Genomic DNA, 5,570 nt, shown 5'->3' on the forward strand with positions numbered 1-5,570 from the left:
AGTGTGTGCAACCGTTTGACATTATGACAGATGTTGTCATCTACAAAATTCTTCTCTTCTCAAACTGGAATTGAGTTAAAAAGGGGGAGGGGCTGGGGAGTTGGCTCAGCAGACGAAAGCAAGTATTGCTCTCCCAGGGGACCCCTGTGTGGGGACCTCCATGCTGGAACAGACTTCTGCAAATTGTCCTCTGGCCTCTGCACTGGGGCCGTGGCATGCGCATAAACTAAATTCATAAATATGTAACTTAAAAACTCTTTTCAAATCTCTTCATGTGGCCAGCATGAGGACCCGAGTTTGAATCCCCAGAATCCATGTTTAAACAAACAAGCAAAAAAACATAATAAGAACGGTCTCACACACACACACACACACACACACACACACACACACACACACACATCTAAATCTCAGCACTCCAACAATCAGGTGACAGATGGAGACAGGAGGTCTCCAGCAGCTTGTAGGTAGGTACAAGAGAAGGAGAAACCCAGCCTCAAACACGGGAGAGGATAAGGTTGTCCACCACCACAGCAAGCACACACACACACACACACACACACACACACACACACCATACACCACAAAATTTTAAGTAACTTTTCGATTCTGTGTTGAGCATCATGCACAGCTATCCTGGGGTACCTGGGCATGAGTGGGACACGCCTCTATCGCCCCGATAGTCAGTCTCTCTTGAACTTGGGGACTTTGGGGACAGAGTGGGAGGGGCCCAAGGCCTGTGCCACTGATGAAGGCCAGAGAACATAACCCAGGTGTTGAGATCTCCTCCGACCCTGCTCCAGCCCCAGCCAGCCAGCAGCCCCTGAGGGCGGGCGGCCAGCTCCTGCCATCTGCTGTGATTTATTGGAGGGAGTCAGTGATTAATCAGCCAGTCAGCCATTTTCCCTTCTTTTCCTGCCCCCTGACCCCCAGCACAGTCCAGGCAGTGCCTGGGCAAGTGTATTAATCACGCACTTTAAAAATATTTAAAGGAGGAGCCCGGGCCTGGAGCAGAGTTCCCTCTAATGGACTCTCCGCAGCTGAGGGTGAGTATGCTAATTAGGAGATAAAACAAACCGGGCTGTTTGAAATGCAAATGAGCTGGTAGAAGCGCTTCTGGTGCCTTCCTTCCCTGCTGCCTGGGCAGAGGCTAAATCTTCCTGCTTCCCACTAACAGGAAAAGATAGCTGTTGATTGCCAAGCTGAGAGGTACTAGCTCTTGCTTTTACCACTCTCCTTTTTAAAAAATTACTTTTAGTGCGTGCGTGTGTGTGTGTGTGTGTGTGTGTGTGTGTGTGTGTGTGTGTGTGATGTGAGTGGGATGTATGCGGGTCATAGTAGGACGTCAGGGATTCACCATCTTCTTCCCTTGAGACAAGGTCTCCCCTAAACCCGGAGCTAGGGGTGCCGCCAGCAAGTGCCACAGTTCCTCCTGTGTCTGCCTCCTGGCACTAGGCTTACACACACATGTACAAACACAGCCAGCTTACACACTCATGTACAAACACAGCCAGCTTTCCACGGATGCTGGGATTTCAATTCCGATCCTCATGATTGTACCTCAGGTGCTCTTACCCTTCTGCTGTGCTCTCTAAAATACTCCTTCAAACGTTTTTGAGATTATAATACACTATTTCTCCCCTTCCCTTTCTTCCTCCAACCCCTCCCATGAGCTACACTCCTGCTCACTCTCAAATCCACGTCCTTCTTTTTTCTTTTTTAACACATGGGATCTCTCACTGGAAGACCAGGCGTCTGCCTATCCTGTCTCTCCTTCTCCAGCACTGGGATTACAGGTGAGTACCACCACACTCGGCCCTTTCCCGTGGATTCTGAGGATCAGACTCCTCTCCTCAAGCTTGTACGGCAAGTACTTTACCAGCCCGGCTGGCTGCCTCTCAGCCCCACCCCTGTTCTGTGAAGATCAAGGAGCTGAGAGAACATCTCCCCATCTCCCGAATGCTGGGATCCAGAGCTGCCCTTCCATCCTGCCCAGGTCCCTCCAGCTCTCTCCAGCTAAGCCTCTCTGTCCAGTCCATTAGGTCCTGTCCTTTGCTTTTACCTGTGCCCAGCCCTGGGCAGCCGGGTGGGCTCCGTGCCTGCTTCCCACTCACTGAACAACCATCTCCATCCCCTTAACCCCTCAGACACATCTAAACCCTTCCTAGATTCAACCTCCCTCCCCTGATCCCACATGGTCTCTTTCTCTGTGCCCCCACGGTTACATTGTGACCTTACATTTACTCCCCCTTCTGAACAGCAGGACCCTGGCTGGCCCCCACTGACCCCTAAGTCTCCATCACTTCCTCAAGGAAGTCTGCAGGCTCCTGCACTCTCGTGGATCCTGGATCTGGTACCCAGCTTGGGTGTAACAAAGTGAGGCTACGTCTGCACCTTTGTGGTCCCTCAAGACGGCGGTGGATGCCTCTCAGAAAGCTGTTTTCTTCTCGGTGATGTGACCCGCAGCTGCAGCCCAAAGCTAGCTAGCATTAACTAAATGGATGTGGAGAATTACACTGACCACAGGGAGACCCATGTGCTCCTTGGACCCTGTAACTGTCTTGGCGCCTGCACAGGGGACCTCACAGCCCAAGGAAGACTCATTACCAGCTTTAAGATTTGGCTGGAGGAGCAGAGGGAGCCCTTCTCCCAGGAATCCCCTTCCCCAAAGACACACACTGCTCAACCTAGAGGACACAGGCCCCAGTTCACCCTCAGTGACTAGAGAAGTCCAGTCACAACATCCACTAGTGACATGTGACCTTCAATTCGCTTGGTCTCTTGACTCACGGGGGTACAGAATGGAGCTGTTCTCACATGGGCAGCCCCACCCCACCCAAGCCTCATCGTGTATGTATATGTATGATAACGTGTTGTGTGTGTGTGTGTGTGTGTGTGTGTGTGTGTAGGCCAGAGGTTGACATCAGGTGTCTTCCTCTATCACTCTATGTCACTTATTTTTTGAGATAGAGTCTCTTACTGAACCTGGAGCTCACCAATTCAGCCAGTCCGAGCAGCCGATGAGTTCCAAGGGTCCACTTCCCTCTGCCTCCCCAGCTGGGGTTACAGAGTCAGGCTGCCACCTGGCTATGTATGTGGATGCCGGGGATCCAAATGCAGGTCCTTATCCTTGTGAGGCAGGCGCTCTACCCACAGAGCTATCTCCCCAGTCACGTTATGTCTGTTTGCCACTCCCGAATGCCAGCTGGTCCACGTCTGGCCACGTCTTCCGGCCATTCAGCCACTTAGGGGCCCACTAAGGATGCTAGGGCATTAACAGCCAAGATTCTGGTTTGGGAGAGGGGTTCTCCCTTAGCCTCACCCTCACTGAGGTTGGTAGCTGCTGGAAAGGGAGAATTGTTCTTTTTGGAGGATGTAGCGGCTGGTGGGTTTCTCACACTCCATTGATGGCCTCACACCATTCACACACAGACAGCACCAAGCATTGGACTTAGTAGGTAATTAAAAAAAAAGAAAGAAAGGATACAAAGTTAGGAGGGGGTGTGTTGGAGAGATATAAAGAGAAAATGAGCAGTGGGGGTGATCATATTTTAAGATAATTCTCAAGAATAAAGAAAATTTTAGTTAAAAAAATGTTAAGGCACAAAGTATCTAAGTATGGCTTCAGTTAACCCTCTCACTCCTATTCCAATCTGAAACACACACACACACACACACACACACACACACACGCACACGCACACGCACACGCACACGCACACGCACACGCACACGCACACGCACACACACACACACTCTTCCCTGGCACTCTCACTAACCCCCCAATGCCATACAGTAGCTCTTGTTAGACTGCACACAGACCAGAAGCTGGGCAGAAGTTAAGGCTACGAGCGTTTATTGGACAGATAAGAGGGGACAGTGCAGGTGAGTCCCGGACTCCCCTGCAGGACCTGCAGTCACCTGCAGAGGACGCTGAAGCCCAGGGTGTGGGACAGCAGACCTGCTTGTTGGACAGTCTGCTTTGCTCAGCCATGGCTGGGGCCGCTCCAGAACAGTGTGAGGAGCTGGCAAGGCGCGGCTGTAGGCTGCTGGCTGAGTACCACGACCATGGCGGGGGAGCAGTCCTCTCTCACAGCTGTGTTCTCCTGCGTGGCCTGGATCCCCCTGAGGACGGAGCTGAGACAGGAGTTGAGCAGGGAAGAAAACTAGGAGGGAAATGGAGCCAACAGACGGACACACTGTGGAGGTGGCATCCTGGGAGTGACTGGGAGTGAGTCAGAGACCTCCCGAAGAGTTACAATGACCTGAGCCTCAGACCACCAGCTTGAGCAGCGGTTCTTAACCTGTGGGTTGTGACCCCTTGGTGGGGTGGCACATATCAGATATCCTGTATATCGAATATTTACATTACAAGTTCATAACAGCAGCAAGCTTACAGTTATGAAGCAGCAATGAAATAATGGTATGGTTGGGCTCACCACAACACGAGGAACCACAGCATTAGGAAGGTTGAGGACCACTGAGCTTGAGAGGTAAAGGGCGAGAGGCCTTTATTTAGTCCATCTGTCCCTCCTGGTAAAGGCTGGAATGTGGCTCAGTGGGTAGAGCGCTTGCCTAGCATGTACAAAGCCGTGGGTTCCACCCCCAGCATAAACTAGGCATGCTGGCACAAGTCTGTAATCCCAGCATGTGAGAGGTAGAGGCAAGAGATCAGAGGTTCAAGGTCATCCTTGGCTACATGGAGTTCGAGGCCAGCCTGGCCTGGCCTATGACGTTAACCCCCCCATATTCCTGGGGCACTGGTTTAGGTCAGTTGACACCCCAAATCTAGCATGGGTTGCTGTCCAGATACAGAGTGAAGTTTGTCGAAGTTACAGGAGCAAGTGACATTAGAGCAACCAGGGTGGCAGGACTTGCTTGGGGACCCTCCTGAAGGTAAGCGACATAAACACCCAAGAGGAGAATCGGGACTCACTACCTGGTGAAAGCAGCTTGGGGAGGAAGGGCTGATTTGGGCTCTCAGTTCAAGGTCCATCATGGCCGCAGGAGCGTGAGGCAGCTGGTCACACAGCATCGGCAGTCAGGAAGCAGAGAGATGAACGCTGTGCTCAACTGCTGTCTCCTTTTTATTCAGTCTGGAGCCTCGGGCCATGTGAAGAGTGGGTCCTCCCACCTCAGTCAACCTAACCTAGAAATCCCCTCATGGAAATGCCCAGAGGTTCGTCTCCTAGGCGACCCTAGATCCCGCCAAGTTAACAGTATCACCACCACAAGTAGAAAGTGCAGTTGGGAAGGAATGGCCCGGAACTTGGGGGCAGGAGCACTTCAGAGCTTCTTCTGTCAGGCTGAGTACAGTGTGCCAGGACCCCAGGGTGTGCCCCCAGCCCGGTGTGTGTGTGTGTGTGTGCCAGGCGGAGCAGTCTGGTGTTTGAGATCTCCGTGTAGGGGGAACTCCTGGTGGTTTCACTCGCAGTGAAAACCTCCAACAATGCTTAGTTCCAGCTGTGCTAAGTCACTGTCCTTCAGGGGAGTCATGGCTCACGACCTTGTGCCTGTCCATCACCTGAAAAGGTGCTTGTTGGGCTGAATATGTCTCCTCCCTTGCTTGT

This window comes from Peromyscus eremicus, chromosome 15, assembly GCF_949786415.1.
Source record: "Peromyscus eremicus chromosome 15, PerEre_H2_v1, whole genome shotgun sequence".
Lineage (NCBI taxonomy): Eukaryota > Metazoa > Chordata > Mammalia > Rodentia > Cricetidae > Peromyscus > Peromyscus eremicus.